General features: G+C 42.1%; 1 long non-coding RNA gene across 2 annotated transcripts; it reads right to left on the bottom strand.

The window, feature by feature from the left end:
• Positions 1-283: 283 nt before the first annotated feature.
• LOC110711981 lies at positions 284-15,141 on the bottom strand. Of its 2 annotated transcripts, none has more exons than XR_002509467.1 (4): positions 14,825-15,141; positions 2,779-2,930; positions 1,641-1,758; positions 284-599 (listed from the first exon to the last, which is right to left on the bottom strand). It is a non-coding gene; the product is annotated as an uncharacterized LOC110711981 (long non-coding RNA). The 2 variants fall into 2 exon arrangements; XR_002509468.1 differs by having other exon boundaries at positions 1,641-1,750.
• Between the last annotated feature and the right edge of the window lie 4,918 nt (positions 15,142-20,059).

Below are 20,059 nucleotides of genomic sequence, written 5' to 3'. Positions count from 1 at the left end.
TGACAACATATGGTAACACTTTTCAAAGTGTTACTATATAACCTCTTATGTAACACTTTTTTATATCATTAGTATCATTTTTAAAGTGTTACTTTTTATTTCTTATGTAACACTTACTTATCTTTAGGAACATTTTTCAAACATATAGTATCACTTTATCCGACATTATGTATCACTTTTTCAATCTAATGTAACACTTTGTTAATTATTAGGTAACATTTTTCAATCATCTTTTGACATATAGTAGCACTTTATTCGACATTATGTATCACTTTTTGCAAGCTAATGTAACACTTTATTCATTAATAGATTATTAAAAAATCACAAAATGATACAAAGTACTTCACCTGTTCACCACAAGCTATATTCATTATCAATAAAACTAAATTCAATCTTTAATTGATAAAGGTGAAGTCAAATACAAGAAAAAACCAAATAAATCAAAACTTAGTAGTACTCCATTACACTATTACTATATACAATAAAAAAAAAAAAAAAACTGCACAACAGCTCCAAAGAAATAAAACTAATGGAATCAAGTTTCTCTCTATCTTCTACTAATTGCTTGAAGATTTATGAGTATCTTTGTCTTCATTAATCTGCACAATAAGCAAAAAAACTAAAATTAAATACAATCAATATACACAAAAGTTAAACATAGATACATAATTAGGCCTAACAAGTGAACACAAAAAATGTATACAGAAGCCTATAAAGATTGCTTAATTACAAGTAGAATACAATTAAAAAAAAAGGAGTGAAACCATACTAATATTTGGGCAGGCGTATTGGCGATTGCAATGACAAGTTAATTCAAATTCTCAATTACTTTTTAAGATCAATTAGTTAAAATTGTATTTCACCTGAACAATAATTAGTTCCAAAGTCGTTTTTAACTAGAAATTTTAGCTTGGTTAATTTACCAATTCTAGGTCTCAATTTATATAAATGAGGTGTATCTAGAAAATTGAAACTGATAATTCCCCTAAAAACCTACAAGTATCTTAACGTACTCCTTAATGAAGGTATGACTTTTAAAATTAGCAAGCCATTACCGACAAGATTCATACAAAATTAAACCAAAACAGAAACCAAATTGACAAATAAATAGATTTGACTACACTAATGATATGCGACAAGTTTATAAGATAATTGTCAAAATATATATACTCCCTCCGTTAATTTTTATTTGCAACTTTTGTCATTTTAGTCCGCTAACCATTATGTGCAACTTTCTATTTTATTTCTACTTTTAATACACAAAAACCCTGAAAATTACAAATTTACCCTTAATTAAAAATTCTGATTTTAATAATTTTACTAGTGGGTGGGCCAACTTTCTCTCTCCAAACACTTTAATCACTTTCATTTGCTAGTGGGTGGGTCAACTTTCTCTCTCCAAACACTTTAATCACTTTCATTTACTCCCACTAATGTTTGCCCCTTAAATTTTGCCTCGTGAACCACAAAACCCCCCAAAGTTGCAAATAAAAATTAACGGAGTGAGTAGATAAAAACAACATCAAATTCAATTAAAATCAAAGAGTAACAGTTTATTGATAAAGAATCACAAATAAAATGTGGAGATTGAAGAAAAAAGCAAAGAATAAAGAGGGGAAAGAAAATAGGAGAATACTTACGAAATCGTCGTATCAAACTGGCTCATAGAGACTGAAATTTGCTAGTGAGGTTGATTAGCAGGGGTGATTTAAGATCTAACAAATGAAGAAGGTGGTTCCCTTTAGACCACCTATTCTCCTTTTACATAAACACAGCCGGAAATCATTAGTTGGTCACTGACTGTTTGCTTTAGAATTACCATTACATGCATTCAGCTAGCAAGAAAAATTAAATTTTAGACTTCTACGAGTAGTACATAACTTGCCTTTACTTTTCTCATAACAAACTCATAGAGATTAATATACACTTATCTCATGCTTTATCTCGAATTTCCACCTCTTTGTGAAGAAAGATGAACAGGAAAAATACACTAACATAGTGGAATTTAGATAAATCATAAATCACGTGCCTTGCTAGCACTAAGTCAATGCATATTCTAATTACTCATTCAAACTTTAGTCATTGCATAACTCAAGTACCACTTTACGGTAAAGTAAGACTATCATGTTGAACTACTAGTCCTTGTACAATTACTAGTCCTTGTACAACTACTCAAGAAAATAAATATAAAAGTATAGAAACTTAAAAACCATGGCCTCTATGGCTCAAACAATGTCGTAGTTTCTAGTTAAAATACATAGCCACTAATTCATAATATAAATCAATATATTGATTACATGATAGGACTAATTCTCCTTCAATATAACTCCTAATTCACCTCTTTGTCATACCACTTGTAGGTTCCCTATTGGCATTATCATTCACTTGCCAATTGCTTAAATTAGTCATGTAACCTAACAATTGAGAGCTTGACTAAAGGTAACTGATTATGTAGCCTTGAGAAAGAGAGATAAACAGAGTATAACTAAGTTTTCAGACTGAAGTGAAAGTTAAACTAATCAAACACATGAAATCTCAAAAATCAAGCAAAATCTAGAAAAAATGGGTAAATTGCAGAAAATTTGCCAATTAATCATCTTAACCCCACAAAATTAAAGCCTGGAAAATGTGACAACTAATGTAATTATCACAAATTTCTTACAAAAGTAACAAATAATCAAGATAATGAAAAATAAAAATCCAATTATATAATTAGAGCTTAATATTAGTAAAAAAATAAAACTAAAAAAGAAAAAAAAAAAAAAAAAAAAAGCAAACCTTGCCACTTTGCCAGGAGTGGTGGTTTGGGCAGTAGCAAGAATAGCACGCAACAGTAGTTTGTATATAAAACACCAAGTCTCCAATTATAACTGGCATTGCTTTGGATTTCTGCATCTCTTTCGCCCGCAATTATTTGGATTCTCGACAAGCTTATCAGGAGAAAATAATTAAATTAAAATTTGTCAAATTAGTTAACAAAAGATCAAATTACAAGGCAAAATAAATCAGTTGAAAAACAAAAAAAACTAAAATCCCAAACTCATCTTGTTTCGGGGTTTTCTGATGTCCTGCGGGAGAGTTACAATTCCGAGACTGGAACCGGACGCCTGTACCTGCAAAATAACGGAGACTCCTGTGAGCTCCGCCTCCAACGGTCAAGTTAGTACCTGATTAAGGAGTAATTAATGCGGAAATTAAAGTGATTTGGTCTCTCTAGGTGAGAGTGTTTAATGTAGGTAATCTGCTTTGTTAGCGAGATCAGCCGGTTATTACTGTGTGTAATTAATGTGTTTTTTCCGTAATGTTTCTGTTCTCTTTTTGTAATTCCCCTTGATGAGGATTAAGGGAGGTATTTATAACCTTGGGAAACGTGCCCATCCTAGGTTTAGGTAAACCTAGGGCCGATTGGGCTTCCCTCGGAAGTTGGGCCTGGGTGGCCGGTTTCTCCATTAGGCATGGAGTATGCCACATGTCTTGACATAACAGGTCCAAGGTGGACGAATAAGCGCGTGCCACGTGGGAAGCCCTGACTGTTCCAACTGGGGGACACTTGGCAGGACCTGATTGGTCCACGTGGCGCATTCCGATTGGTGGGAGCAAAATCCCCTAATCATTTGCCCCTCACAGGTGGCACGTGATTGGTCACGTGTTACCTGTGACAGGTGTCGCACTGTAACAGGCGACGACCTGCTACAGGTGTCAGTCGGCGAAAGGACGAGAGATTTTCCCGCCCAAATTTTGAATTCTGAAAGTGACCCTTCGCCTTCTCACTTCGCCTATATAAGGGAGAGTTGTCTTGAGTCATTTTCACACTTTGAGAACTTTTTGAGAACATTCGGACCCCTGAACTTGCTCTGACATTTTGGACCTTTTCTGCCTACCGCCTGTTCTGACAAGCCGACTGCACCGGATTTCCAGAACTTCATCAACCGTCACTCGTTCAGGTAACTCAGTTCTCTTACTCTTAATTTTCTTTTTATTTTCTGAAATGGCACCACGGAAGCACACGACACGACCTAGGTTAGTGATCAGCCGGTCACCGGGGACGGCTGAATCTAGGACTAGGAGTGCCGCCTGCCCTTTTCCGGACCCATCTTTGCCCTTTATACAAAGTCCGACTGTATCTGTGTCTATGCAGAGCAGGATGGCCAGAACGAAAAAGACAGCTAGGATCTCAAATTCAGACGGCTCCTCCCACAGGGTGCCGCTTAGTGAAACATCTGACTAGGCGCCAGATGTGGAAGTGAAACAAGGAGGCCTGGATGCCGGCAATTCTGTGGGGGGAGTCATAGTGACCCCTTCCCATTTAACAGTTAACAAATCTGCTCCTTTTCAAAGAGAGGAGGCGGGCCCCTCCGGGAGAGGGGAGGAGTCGTCCTCTTCAGACTCGTCGGAGGACGATTCCGAGTCAAGCTCTTCTGGCCATGCTTCTTTGGGTACAGAAGAGAAAAACAGTCGCCTGCAAGAGGCGAGACTTTCTCACGCAGTTGAGAAGGGGGACAATTGGGCGGAACCATCCGCCTCTTACCGAGAGCTAAATACCCCCTACTACTGCACGGTACCTCGGGGCCGAATCAAAGCCATGCAAGAGAAAGTGGAGAGCTTTATTGCAAACCACACCATGGGCCCCGACTTTCTAGTGTTTGTGCCGGATCCAGAAGACACAGTCGTCTGGCCGGCTGGTTCCAGATGAAAGCGCCTGCTTTGGCTGCTACGAGGCGGCCATCAAGGCAGGGCTTCGCTTCCCATTACATCCGGCTGTTCAGCGGATTTTGGATGGGTATGAGTTGGGGTTATGGCAGTTAGCCCCAAACTCCTGGGTCAACGTACTCGGCTATGTGGCCGGGTGCGAACTGCACGGGGTGGAGCCGAGCTTCGAGGCTTTCGCCCATATGAACTATCTCAGCCGGACCCCTAAGACAGGCGGTACCGGCGGGTATCAATTGACAAGCCACAGGGGCTACCTCATGACAAGAGGTAAAGCAAACAAGTGGAAGGACTGGCGGAGCACCTTCCTCATCATTGAGAGTTCAGACATTGAGCAGAACAAGCGCTTCAATAGGTGGAACAGGAATTCGCCCCTTCTTGCAGGCGGCCGTAGCATGCCGCCTGTTCCCCCCAAGGCTAAGAAAGAGATCCTTGATAAAGGACTCTTTAAAGTAGAGTCGAGGGTCGACTCTACTTCAGGGGTACGAGAGCAAGTACCCCTGCACTGCGTCCCGAGCTTCAAGTGGCTCTATGACGAGTACTTTTTGGCCGCCTGCGGCCTCAGCAGTCGGTGCTCAAGAGGTAGTCGGCCTGTCGAATACTCTGTTGTTCCATACATTTGTTGTTTATCTTTTATTAACTTTGCTGTTTGTTTTTTGCAGCTGACGCCATGAGCAAAATCACTGCCTCCAAGACTGCGGCGGCCATGTTGCGGGCCTCTATTATGCAACAAGCTTCAACCGACTCCCCCAAGAAGGGGGCACCCTTGGTGAGCTCCGAACCTTTCACCCTCTTTTTGGAGTGTTTATGCATATACTGACTTTTTTCTTCTTTTTTAGACGGGTGCTCCAAGAGCTTCATCTTCCCAACAGCCGGACCCCAAGGCCCGGAAGACGACTGTTGGGAGCTCTCCTGGTTCTGCCAGGAAACAGGTGGCGGCTGAGAAACAGCCGTCCACTTCTTCTAAAACTCCAACTGGGCCGCCTATAGGTATGAAGTTGTCCTTGTAAATTTTAGACTTGCTCCCTTTGTTACTAAGTCTAATCCGTTTCTTTATGCTTGATGCAGCCGGCCCCAGGAGCCTGACTTGGTAGAGATGGCCAAGTCTATGATCAGGGCAGTTCCTCCAGCTGAAAGGGAGGCGGTCAGGGGTGTCGGCACCCTTGACCTTGACGGGATTGCAGGGGTCCTTGCTGAGGTATACTTAGCATATTTTTTGAGTATTTGAATTTCTGGACGCCTGTTTTCTTTTTTGTTTGGAAACTGACGCCTGTTTTTTTGTACTTAGGCCCTGCTCCGAGTTAACGGCCTTCGCAAGCCGCTTGATCGGAAGAACAAAGAGGTAAAGGCTGCAAAAGCTATGGCCGCCTCTGACTGTGATAAGGCAATGTTTCAAATTGCCCAAAATGAAGTACTGACCATTGATATTCTTTATTATCAGGCGCACGCTACCGCCGCTGTTCGAGCTCAGTTAGAGGCGGCCCAGAAGAAGAATGACGAGCTGGAGGCGACCATCACAAATCTCAAGGCCGAGCTGAAACCTCTTCGCCTGAAAATGTACTCTTACGAAGCCATGGAGAAATCCTTGGCCAGCGTAAAGGAACGCCTGGTGACCTAGGAGAAGAGTCTTACCCAAGAGCTCTCGGAAAAGGCCGAGCAAGAGAAGAAAGAGCTGGTCCGGGAGATGATGGAAGACTCCGCTCAAATCCAGCGCATGACCTGGGGCCGCCTCTTCCCCAGTGCCGACTTTGCCTCTTGGGAAAGAACGTACCGCCAGTGTTCGGATACATATAATCAAGAGATCCTGGCGGCTGCTGAAGAAGAGGCGTTGGGGGAAGCGTTGGAGGAGGAGGAGCCGGTAGTGGCGCTTGTGCCGCTTGGGGGTAAGGCATCAAAAAAGGATGCAGCTGAAGCCGAGTCCAGCAAGAAGAGTGCTGACCAGGCGGCAGCTGCTAATACTGAACTGCCCCCTTCTTAAGCTTTATGTATTCTTTCCACGGCCCGCGTGCCGTTTGCTTTGTATTTACCCGGCCAGGGGGCCGGGGCTTTGAATATTTTGCTGGTCTTTAATGACCGGCTTATAATGAATTTTTGTTTTGCTTCAAATTTGTCTAAGTATTCCATATCTAATATCCAATTGTTCACTAGACCGACTGTTTTACATGGCCGAACGTTGCAGACAGGTAAGGATAGTTAGTACGCCGCCTATGCCCCTGGACGACTGGTTGTCTGTTTCCAGGATAGACGATCAGTCGGCCATTTATCCAATCAGTATTCGAACTATTTTGTCTGGATCCTTTTTAGGCAGGCGGTCCTGTCATTTGTAAATTTAACCAAGTAGGAAAGTGGTCTGACCAAGTAAATAGAGTATTACCTAGTCGCCAAGGAACTGAGTAGTAGATATAACAAGCGGCGGGTACCGGTTGTTTCCCTTTAATGCCAATGTTTGTTGGCTTTTAACTCATAATTTGTTAACCTAGCAAGAGTAGTGGTTGAGAGCCCCTGTTTGTTAAAAACAGGCGGACGACTCATACCTTTTAGGCTCCATACTAAGTTAAGTGAATATTAAGTTAACATAGGAGTTACTTAGTCTTCGTCACAATCTAGATTGAGTAATAGAGGTAGCAGGCGGCGGATGCCGGCTGATCCCCTTGATTTGCCAATGTTTGTGGGCTATTAACTCAATAGGTTACCTAGTAGGAATAGGGGTTTGAGTGCCCCTGTTAGCCAAAAAAAAGGTGGTCTACTCAAACCTTTTAGGTTCCATACCAAATTTGAGGGAGTGACTATGAGTTAACGTTGGAGTTACTCAGTCGCCGTCACTTTTGCTTGAGAAGTAGAGGTACCAGGCGGCGTAGGCCGGCTGGACCCCTTGATTCGCCAATGTTTGTTGGCTATTAACTCAATAGGTACCCCCTGCATTTATCTCAAGTAATACAGGCGGTCATCTGACTCAGATGTCAACTGCTACCACTGGTTTGGTTAGTGATAGAGTTATCCTTGTCTCAAAAACGGCTAAATGGTTGCCCTTGGGGACAGTCGTATAGGTGCCGTGTAATTAGTTTATAGAACAATGCTCCACCCAAAAGGGAGCTGCTCTCTGCGACGAATTTCATCCGGAGGGATGCCGTCGGACGCCTGCTATGATGTTGGGACAGGTCGTATTAGTTTTGTAGATTTGATCAGTTGGCTTGGCGCCTGGTCTGATCATTCGGCCTGTGGCCTTGGTAAGTTCTTGGTGAACGTAGGTGCTAAGTAAAAGGAGGGTAGCCGCCTGTTAGGCACAGGGTCGGCCAGGCCCTAATCTTTTTAGCTAAGTATTAGGGGGGTGGCTATGTGTTTGGAACCAGTCGGCCATCTTCTTATGGAGAGTAGCCGACTATATGCCCAGACGACATGCCCCTATTGTGAGTGAAATACTCAATGGAGAGTAGCCGACTGTAAAGGTACAGACGGCATGCCCCTCGTAGTACAAAATTGAATAGTAAGTGGAAACTTTTATTAAGTAGCTCTTTACTTTACATCATTCAAAAGAAATATTTCTTAAGATTATCTACATTCCAAGTTCGAGGCAACGGTTGTCCGTCTGGTGTTTCCAGACGGTAGGTACCGTCCCTGACTTCCTCATAGATTCGGTAGGGTCCTTCCCAGTTGGGAGTTAGTTTGCCAGACTCATTAGCCCTACCAACTGCTTCCATTTTTCTAAGTACAAAGTCCCCTACTTTGAGTGGACGCCTGTGTACTTTTTTGTTGTATGATCTAGTCATTCTCAGGCGATAGATCTCATGGCGCAAGACAACATTGCCCCTCTTTTCAGGAAGTGAGTCTAATGCCAGGCGCATGGCTTCCCAGTTTGCCTCTTCGTCATATAGCATTACTCGAAGAGTCGGCTCGTAGTGTTCTATTGGAAGAACAGCTTCCGCACCGTAAGTTAGGAGGAATGGAGTTTCTCCAGTTGCCCCTTTTTCAGTCGTGCTAATGGCCCAGAGAACATGTGGTAGTTCATCCGCCCATAGGCCGCCTGCTCGTTCAATCATTTTCTTGAGACCGTCTGAGATGATTTTATTAAAGGCTTCTACCTGGCCGTTTGCTTGTGGACGGCCGACAGATGCAAAGTAGTTTGCAATTCCTTGATCACCCAACCAGCTTTTGAGAACATGCGTCTCAAATTGGGGACCATTATCAAAAACCATAGACATGGGAACCCCGAACCGAGTGATGACATTTTTCCAAATGAATGAAATTACATCTTTTGTCTTGATTCCCTTTACAGCCTCCGCCTCTACCCATTTAGTGAAGTAGTCGACGGCATCAAGTATGTACCTCCTTCCGCCTGTAGCAGGCGTATATGGACCCAGAATGTCCATGCCCCACTTAGCAAACGGTAGTGGGCTGTGAATGGTAGTGAGGTCAGTAGCCGGACGGTGAATTAGTTTGCCAAACCTTTGGCACTTGTCACATTTTTTCACCATCTCCATTGCATCTGCTTCCAAAGTAGGCCAAAAGTAGCCCTGCCGCCTTGCCCTTTGAGCAAGCATCCTACCACCTATATGAGAAGCATAGTAACCAGAGTGAAGATCGTCTAGTATCTCTCGTCCCTTTTCTGGAGTAACACACTTTAAGAAGGGTTGAAGGTACCCCTTTTTGTGAAGTTCTCCCTTTATCATTTCAAAACAGGTGGCTCGTTTTTTCAGTGCTGCCGCCTGTTGAGTATCATCCGGCAGTGTACCGTTTGTCAGATATGCCCTGATTGAATTCATCCAGGTTGAGCTTCTGTCTAGGATTCCAATAGGGTTTTCCTCGATGCTTCTCTTCTCCATTACTTCCCAAAAAACAGTTCGAGGAGTATCAGAGGAGGCGGATGATGCTAATTTTGACAGTGCATCCGCCTGGTTGTTTTCTGATCTCGGCACTTGGATTAGATGGAAATCCTCAAGGGAGCCGACTGCTTGTCGGACCGCCTGTAAATACTTGATCATGGCCGGATGGGTTGCTTCGTATTCGCCATTGTACTGACTCACTATCAATTGTGAATCGGAACAGGCGTCTATTTTTCTTGCCCCTGCCGCCTTGCACATGCGGATCCCGGCTAGTAAAGCTTCATATTCTGCCTCATTGTTTGAAGCCTGAAAACTGAAGCGTAGAGCATACTCGTACCTGTCGCCCTCTGGCGACTGACATATGACGCCTGCTCCACCACCATTTGAAGTAGAGCTTCCATCCACATATACCTTCCATACTTGGTCTGGAACTTGAGAGTCAGGAGGACGAGTCATCTCTACAATAAAATCAGCAAAGGCTTGCCCCTTCACTGCTTTTCTAGGCTCGAATGTAACTTCGAGGCTCTGTATTTCTATGGCCCATTTGATCATTCGGCCTGACGACTCCATGATGGTCAGTGGCCGCTTGATAGGTTGGTCTGTATACACGACGACTGCATGTGCCAAAAAGTAGGGCTTCAATTTTTTAACAGCCATGAAGAGTGCAAGACCAAATTTCTCCACTAGGGGATACCTCAACTCGGCATTTTTCAGTACGTGACTGACAAAGTAGACCGGGAGCTGACAGCCGTCCCTTTCAGCAAGGAGAACAGCGCTTAACGCATGAGTAGAGACGACCAGGTACATGTAGAGAACCTCTTTGGGCAAAGGGCTGACCAGCCTCGGCAAGGAATGCAAGTGAACTTTTAATTTCTGGAAGGCGGCCTCAGCATCCGGCCCCTATTCAAACCTTGCCTTTTTCTTAATTGCCTGGAAAAAGTATAGGCATTTGTCGCCTGATCGGCTTAGAAATCTTCCCAAGGCCGCCAGACAACCTGTTAACTTCTGAACCTCTCGGATGGTACGAGGCGACTGCATGTCAATGACCGCCTGCACCTTCTCAGGGTTCGCCTCTATTCCTCTCTGATTGATAAGGAATCCGAGAAATTTCCCAGACTCAACTCCAAATACACATTTCTTGGGATTGAGCATGACATGGTGCCGCCTGAGTGTGGCGAAAGTTTCTCGGAGGTCCGACAGATGATCTTTCTGAAGTTTAGTCTTGACAATCATATCATCAATGTATGCCTCGACGTTTCTCCCAATCTGATCAAAGAACACAGTGTTTATCATTCGTTGGAAGGTAGCCGGGGCATTCTTAAGACCAAACGGCATGACCGTGTAACAGTATAACCCCTGATCAGTGACGAAGGTCGTCTTCTCCTGATCTTTCTTCCATAAAGGAATTTGATGGAAACCAGAATAGGCGTCCATAAAACTCATCAAGGCATGGCCGGCTGTTGAGTCGACCAGGTTATCAATTTTAGGCAGAGGGTAACTGTCTTTGGGGCACGCCTTGTTTAAGTCTGTGTAGTCTACACACATTCGCCAGGTGCCATTCGGCTTTTTAATAAGCACCACATTTGCAACCCAGTCTGGGAAGTAACATTGCCGAATGAACCCTGCATCAAGTAATTTTTTAACTTCAGCGGCTGCCGCTTGACTTCTTTCTTCGCCATGGTTCCGCTTCTTTTGCCGTACCGACTTCTTTTTCGGATCCACGACGAGTTTATGTACCACCAGATCAGGACTAATGCCTGGCATTTCATGGACTTCGAATGCAAAGATGTCCTTGTATTCTTTCAATAGGTTGTGAAAGTTGTCACCAAGGTTTCTCAGAGCAGTCGTCCCAACTTTGACTGTTCGGTCAGGACGTGAGTCGTCTAAGATCAGGTTCGCATGCTCACCAGCCGGCTGAGGGCGGAACTCATCCGGCCGCTCCTCTGCCAATGATTGCTATTTTCTTGCTTTTCTTGCGGCCCCTGTCTGGGATGCCTTTCTCTTTTTGCCGCCTGCTTCTTGAACAGGCGCACTCTCCTTGTCAAGGTCTGTTTTTTCACCGCTTGACCCAGTAGCCATAACAGTGGGCTTGACATCCGAGAGATAGCACTCTCGGGCCATCCTCTGATCTCCCCTTAGGGAGCCGACTATTCCATTATCCCTCTCAAACTTGAGCAACATAAGAGACGGGATTATAACAGCCTTGGAATTATTCAGGGTAGGTCGACCCAGAATCATGTTGTAGGCCGAGAGTTCCTCTACTACCAGGAATCGGACTACCATGTGTCGTCCTTCCCCTTTTTCGCCCAGGCGGATGGGTAAATCTACTCGTCCCAGTGGGTGGACGACTCCTCCTCCAAACCCTACTAAAGGGTGGGAGGCCGGATGTATGCAATCAGTCTGATATTTTAGTTTCGACAGACATTTGCTACTGATGAGATCTGAGGAGCTTCCGGTATCTATGAGGATTCGGCCAACTCTCTGGTTGACCACTTTACATTCAATAACGAGAGGGTCGTCATGCGGCCCCCTTACCCCTCCTAGATCTTCTTCAGTAATGACAATCTCAGGAAATGAATATTTGGACGACCGTTCTTGGTGAACGGAATTTACATCTAACCGCCTGATATTGTCTTTGTTGCCCCTAATAGTGGGGCCGCCTCCTGAGAAGCCTCCTGCAATGGTGTAGACGACTGCATCATCTGTATCAGAGCTGTCGGCCTGTTGATTCTTTTTGGCCGACTGCTTTTTCGAGGAAGTGTTCCCCGTAGATTTCTTGACATAAGTGTCAAGATCACCTTGCTCAGCCAGGCGGTCTAGATACCGCATGAGACTGATGCAGTCATTGGTGTGATGACCAACATCATCATGATAAGCACATAATTTATCTTGGTTCCGGTTGTTTGCAGAACCCTTCATGGGGACCGGCTTCTCAATTGAGATCCGTCCCTTGATTTCTTTTAGGATAAACTGGTTATCCTTGTTAAACGCATACTTTGGGGAGTATGGTTTGAATTCTTTTTTCTTTTTCTGGGCCGGCTGTTTAGAGGAATCAGCCGCCCAAACCTCTTTTCTTTTCTCATCTTTGTTAGACGACTGTTTCTGTCGTCCTTCTCTTTTGTCGAACCTTTTCCCATCCGACTGTTTTATCGTACAAAGATCAGTCGCCTGTATATAGGCTTCTGCTTCAATCAAGGCCTCTTGAAGAGTCGCCACCCTTTTTCGAACCAAATCAAATTTGAAGGTAGACCCGTCTTTGAGACCTCTGAAAAAGTCAGTATAAGCTACCTCATCCGGTAACCCTTGAATCTGTATTCTCATCAGGTTAAATCGCCTGATGTAAGAACGAAGCCCCTCCTTCTCGCCCTGCTGAATTGTTCCCAAATCAAGGGTCGTTTTCTTCGCAGGGATGTTCATGGCGAAGTTGGAGGCAAATAAGTAAGCAAGCGTCCTGAAGCTATTTACACAACCAGTCGGCAGGTTGCCGAACCATTGCTGTGCGATTCCTTTGAGAGTCGCTGGGAAACACTTGCACCAAGTGGGATCATCCAACCCTTGAAGGTACATCAGGTTGGTGAATGCCATCAGATGGTCTTCTGGGTTAGTAGTGCCGTCATAGGCGCCTACTAGTACATTTTTCACTTTGGCCGGCTGAGAGGCTTCAGTAATTTCCTTGGAGAAGGCCGACGGCTGTTCACCAAGTCTAAGCAACTGTAGCTGCCAGTCCATAGGTTGGACGTTTTTTGCTGCAGGTCCACCAAACGGAGGTGGCTGCAAAAAATACTGTTGTTGCGGCACAAATGGTAAGTTTGGTACCGCCTGGTCACTATGAAAGCCGGACTGACGGGAGGTGCCGCCTGACTAACTCTCATGGTACGAATGAGTATGCCTCATCGAGGCATTTCGCAAACTGTCTTGAAAGTTTGAAGTAGAGGCCGACTCTGACAATCGGTCACTCTTCTTCTGCTCTAGCAGTAGCCGAGCATCTGTGAATGTTTGCTTCGACCCGTCCGCCTGAATATGACGAACAGGTTTCCTATTTCCTGTAGGATAACAGAATTTTGTGAAATCAAGGGCAGGTGGCTCCTGCTTCCTAGATTTAGGATGAGGAGTCGCCTCTCGCCCTTGAACTGGCTTCCTCTTCAGTGAAGTGGAGGGTTTCTTGGCCGACTGCTCCTTGACTGGAGCAGGCGGCTTCTTGTTGATCAACTCTTGAATCTCTCCCTTAAAGTCCCTCATGAAGGTCATGAGTTCGTTCCTTATGATGGGAGCAGACCCATCAGTCGGCTATTGCCGAACAGGCGGTGCGCCTGCTGGCTCGCTTCCTGTTTGAAGATGCTCCCGTTCCCTCCTTTCGGTATGACGGGTACGTCGGGCCCTTAGGGTCCCGTCTGAAGCTGTATGAGCTTCAACTTCAAATTCACTTTCGGTATCATGGTCCGACTGAACTTGAGGGTCGTCTAGGGGACGCCTCTCTTCAGGAGTCGGTACAGACTTGGATGCCATCTCAGAAGTACTCTCCCCACAGACGGCGCCAAATGTTTCGGGGTTTTCTGATGTCCTGCGGGAGAGTTACAATTCCGAGACTGGAACCGGACGCCTGTACCTGCAAAATAACGGAGACTCCTGTGAGCTCCGCCTCCAACGGTCAAGTTAGTACCTGATTAAGGAGTAATTAATGCGGAAATTAAAGTGATTTGGTCTCTCTAGGTGAGAGTGTTTAATGTAGGTAATCTGCTTTGTTAGCGAGATCAGCCGGTTATTACTATGTGTAATTAATGTGTTTTTTCCGTAATGTTTCTGTTCTCTTTTTGTAATTCCCCTTAATGAGGATTAAGGGAGGTATTTATAACCTTGGGAAACGTGCCCATCCTAGGTTTAGGTAAACCTAGGGCCGATTGGGCTTCCCTCGGAAGTTGGGCCTGGGTGGCCGGTTTCTCCATTAGGCATGGAGTATGCCACATGTCTTGACATAACAGGTCCAAGGTGGACGAATAAGCGCGTGCCACGTGGGAAGCCCTGACTGTTCCAACTGGGGGACACTTGGCTGGACCTGATTGGTCCACGTGGCGCATTCCGATTGGTGGGAGCAAAATCCCCTAATCACATCTAATTACTTCAACCAATTCAGATGCATGCAGAATTTAGTATGAAAATAGCGAAATTAAATATGTTAATAGGCGAATTCAACATCAAATTAAGAAATTATCAACAAGATCAGAGAGAGGGAATTAAAACCCTAATTTTAGCCACTCAAATTCATGTTGATAATGAAAGGGAGAGGAAACAAAACTAACCCCAACCCTAACTTTAAGGTGAAAGCCACCAAGCGAGGATGGAGGCAAGGAGGTGGCAACTGCTGTCTTTGGGGGTGGCAATCGTTGTCCCTTTAACTTGGAACACGAGGCCGTTGGGTACGTATTCAAGTTGGAGCACGAGTTGCGATGGAGGGAGGCTGCAATGGACGGGGCTATAGTGGAGCAGCGGGAGCGAGATTGGGGCAGCGGTGGAAGCCGAGGAAATCTTGGGGGAGGAAGAAAGTTGGGAGACAACCAACAGTGAGGTTATGAGGGTCGATCTTTTGACAAGACGAAGGGTGTATTTTTTTATTTTCTATAAAAAAATATTGGTAAAAAAATATTGGATTAAAAAAAAAAAAAAAAAATTGATCATATCAAATTAAGTGTTACAACCAAGTGCTACCAAATATCAAAGTGTTACAATAAAGTGTTACATAATATTAAAGTGCTACTAAAAATGTTACCTAATACCACAATGTTACAAAAGTGTTACCTAAAAATCAAACAATCATGAAATTTTTAAAGTGTTACCAAAGGGTGTTACTTAAGCCCAATTTTTTACTAGTGACAATAGATGAAGTTCCTGGATCGAATTGAAAGTAAGGTGTGCCTCAGTCAAAGACTTGAGCTTTCCCATTGTATCATGAATGGCTATAAGTGAGGCATAGGAAAACAAACTTAGTTCCTCAAGGCTTGCCAAAGATCCAATAGAATCAGAAAACTCTTTAATATTAGTATGAGAGAGAACTTTTTCAAAGATATAAGAGACCCTAAATTTTCAGGCAGCCTTGTAATCCGATAACAACCTTGTAGACTAAGCTCATCAAGCTGTATAAGGTAAAATAGATTTTCAGGTAGCTTAGAAATTTCTGTTTCATTGAGATGTAGTTGGATCAATGATGTCATGCGGTATTCCTCTAATAAACTTTGTGCATTTAGATAGGATTAGCTACCTGAGACCTTTCATCCATCCGCGTCACATCATTTGGAAATTCAACCAAATTTGAGAATTTTATTATACTCAAGTGAACTAGAGATCTCGTGTTTTTAATTGACTCGTGATTCTTAGTCTTATACAAAGCTCAAGCATAAGCATTTTCAAATGTCGATGCAGACATGTTAGGAAAAGCTGTAAGGAAAGGGCAACTATAGAGCGATATTTATCACCACCAATTAAGTTCCCAACCATCTGCAAGCAAAGAAGTTACCAAACTTATAACAAAATGATGATTTTATGGGGAGCAAGCTCCTATCCTAAGGTGAGGTGGTCTACGTAAAGTTAAAACTAGGAGGCGCATACTATGTAACGACACTGGCCACTTCAATGTGACATTTACCTTGTTGAAATCCGGACATGACTGATTTGAGTACCACAAACGTTCTACACTGCTTTCCGAAAGATCAAGCACACGAATTTGCTATGCTCTGCTCTGTAGTGTTGGAAGCTCTCCTCTGCTAACCTCTGCTCTGCTCTGCCTAGAAGCTCAAAAGAACAGGGCCTAACTATTGCACCCACCTTAGCTCGGAGGACATATAGTTAAAGTTTCCTTGCAATTTACATAATATAACATAATAATCTAATAATTCCTTTTTTTAAAATTTTTTTTAATAATTGCCCCATTTGGGATATATTTAAAGTTTCCTTGCAATTTACATAATACTCTAATACGAAGTAATTTTTTTATTTTAATTGTACCATTTGGGTTGGGAGTAAAGACTTAGAAAGAAATAAATAACAAAAATGCCTGACTTCAATTCCACAAACAACAAATGTGACTATTGGTAGGATATGTATTTGCGTGTGAAAACTAACGAAAAATGTATAAAATCATACCCAAAATAGTAATAAGGTGTAGACACCTACTTTTGGCCTCCTGTTCTAACGAGAAGTGCGATGATGTTACAAAGACCCGTTCTTCATGCTAGATCAAAGTTGAAGTGTTTATGGACTCCGAAATGCATTATGAAGTAAGTTAAAACCCGTATTTGAGACCAATTCATCTTAGAGCCTAGTCTGATTAGTAATTAGGCCTAAAACGTGCTCATACATGTTTAACCTTGATTAATAACATACCTAAATGCGTCAAATGCAATGATTTGATCAAATGGATCTTACATTGTTAAAAATCAAGCCAACCAGAATATTTAAACACCAAATATCCATTCAGGTCCTATACAGCTGGATAGACCTTGCAAAGAGCTTTCCAATGGTATATTATAAGCCCAATTTCAAGTTAAAACGAAGAAGTTATCATCAAAATACTAAACCAGGCCCTAAAAACAACACCCTTGCACTCAAACGGCCATATCTTTTGATCCATAACATATTTTAACCTACTTCTAACGGAATTGAAAATTAGACATTCAGAGATTTCCAATGGTATCTTATTTGCATTAATCCGACTTCACAATCAAAAGTTATAGAAGTTTTAAAAACGCGTTTTCGTATAAGGCAAACCGCACTGCGTGCAATCTAAGAGTTGCGCTCGGCACTCCAGCACGACTCTGAGAGTTGCGCGCGCCAATTGACGCCGCTGCTCTTAAACCCTAAACCTAGATTCCCACGCCTATAAATAAGGGTCTTCGCTTAGACCTGAAGACAACAGAAAAATCAGAATTAAAACCCTAGCATTGTGAAATCCCTAATCTCTCAAACCCTCTTACTATCATATTGCTTTTCTCCTCTCTTCCCAAATACTCTCCAACCCTAATTGATTCCATTGAAGCCTTGGAGGTACGAAGAAGAAGGAAGGTCCATAAACATCCAAAACAAAGATCTAGCAAACAAAGGAGAATAGTTAGTTTCTTGAGCATTTAGATAAATCACATTTTTTTTCTTGTTTAAATAACTTTAATTAATTAATTAGTGTTGTTTGATCACTTTAAATAAACTTTAATTAATTAATTTCACATAGTATTCTTGCGTTAATTAAAGACTAGAATTGAATAATTAATTGTTGTTTTATCACCTAAGTCAAGGCGAATCTTGTTTATTAATTGTTCTTTTCACGAATTTGGAATAAATAAGAATAACGACAATCGTTGCAATGTTATCTGTATGTGATTGACACGTGTAAATAAAATAAAGTAACTTAGTTTTAGGTATCATGTTACATACATTGTTTGGTGATTAAATTGTGAAAAAGGAAGAGCTAATAGAGGCCGCACTTGGGCTAAAATAGGGATTTCCCCCTAAAGGAAGCGTTATTTTAGTACCCTCGCTCCCGTACTCAATTCTGGTACAAGTAAACCAATTTGGGCATGGGTAAACTTATGATTCATGCTATTTATCCCTTGAACTCTATTTTAGGAGAAAGGCATGAACGAGGTTTATGAGTTTTTCTAAAACTCATTGGCGACTCCTTATTAGTTTCTTACAAAAAAGCGTGATGATAGAATCAATTCTAATTCAAGGTCCCCCAAACAGCCAAGAATTCAAATCCTAACACACCTTCAAAAGTGTAAAGTCCTAGGCTTTTAAAAGGGCTATGGGCATAGAGGAAGTGGGATCCCCAACGATGGGCTACCCTCCTCACAGTGGCGACTCCACTGGGGACTTAGAGGTTACAAGATTAGTTTTTGGTTATGATTCAAGGTTTCCAACTTAGGTTACCTATGAGTTGTAACGAAGGCTAACTTGGATAATCTCTAGTTAGAGAGCGAGACTTAAACGCATAATTTCTTCCTTTTTCACAAAAGTAAAAACCAAATAAGCAACATTGCATCATGCATAATCATAGCACACTTTAACCATTGGGGATTGGCTCATTGACTAGGGGTCACCAACACTAGGCTTCTATCCCGAAATCAATAACAATCATCCCACCCATATCGCCAACAAAATGTTGGGAGAATCATGACATGGGTCAACACGTTGAGTGATTGATTCGTGCATCGTTCTTAAGATATGGTACCTTTGGACACACAAGCCTTGACCATAGAATGGCATTGTATGCTTTGACGGTTCCTTTTATGTGCTTATGTGACTACATAAATATGTGCTTATATGCTTCGTGTCTAATCTAATTAATTTCAACTTGTTACTTAGAGATATTAAAAAATTCGAAAAAAATGTTGTTCGACAAAAAAAAAAAAAAAAAAAAAGAAAAAAAAAAAATCGAACCTGCCAGGTGGCGCGTGTAACTGTCAAAGTTGCGCGTGCCCTCCAAGCGCAAGTCAAGAAGTTGCGCGCGACTCTTCTGCGCAACTCTGGTTCTTGCGAGCGCTCACTGTTCAATGTTAATTTTGACTCATTACGAGCAATGTTATACGGAGAGAACGATATTACCGCTTCAAGGTTAACCGTTAAGTAGGTGCTAATAATATCTCTTTGGCTAACAAGGTTGTCTAACTTAGTTGCTTTTACTTTGTTCATCTTTTCTTTTTTTGAAAAAAAAAAAATCCAAAAAACATGTCTTTTATCGTTCTTTTATTTTTGCGTTTTCGAAAAAAAAAAAACGTTATCTTTTATTTTTGCAAAAAAAAAAAAAACAAAAAAAAAAACGCATGTGGCAGGCGCTACTCTCGACGTTGCACTCTCCACGTTGCACTCTCCACCTTAGTGTATGACGGAAAATTGTGCGCGATACTATTTTCGATTATGATGATTTGTTTACGTACTTTTTAATCGAACTAATGACATTACTTCTTATAAGGTTCGTCATTAGAAGTTCGCATCCCTTAATAGGACGTCATCAATATTCCCATTCTTAAACGTGCCTATTTCGTGGTCGTCATCTTTTAGTTGTAATTAATCAACCTTGATTTAAGAGTATAATTTATTTACCTCTTTTTTATGCTTTAAAAAGAAAATCCCGAGAACCTTGGGATGATTGCCTCACAAAAAAAAAAAAAAGAGAAATAAAGCGGAAAAAAAAAATCAAGGAATCGTTCTTAAAAAAAAAAAAAAAGAGTATGATACAAAAAGAAAAAAACTCAAATTTTTTTTTTATTATTCTAAAAAAAGAAAAAGAAAAAGAAAAAGAGAGAGAGAGAGAATAATGAATGATAAATCAGAGAAAATGATTTAATTATTTCTTGGGTTTTACGTTCAGAGGCAACCATTCTATTTAAACTTATAGCATACCTTTAAAGATGAGTAATATGAGAATCTTAAAAAAATAAAAAAATAAAGATCTCTATTGTAATCTAAATGATCAACAAATACCACATTCTAGTATATTGATCTTTTTGAGGAGTGCATTAAGGTTGATTAATATTTCTAAAAATTTG

This window comes from Chenopodium quinoa, unplaced genomic scaffold, assembly GCF_001683475.1.
Source record: "Chenopodium quinoa cultivar QQ74 unplaced genomic scaffold, ASM168347v1, whole genome shotgun sequence".
In the NCBI taxonomy this organism is placed as follows: domain Eukaryota; kingdom Viridiplantae; phylum Streptophyta; class Magnoliopsida; order Caryophyllales; family Amaranthaceae; genus Chenopodium; species Chenopodium quinoa.
Note: the sequence above shows the minus strand (reverse complement) of the source record. Positions and strands in the feature narration are given on the sequence as shown.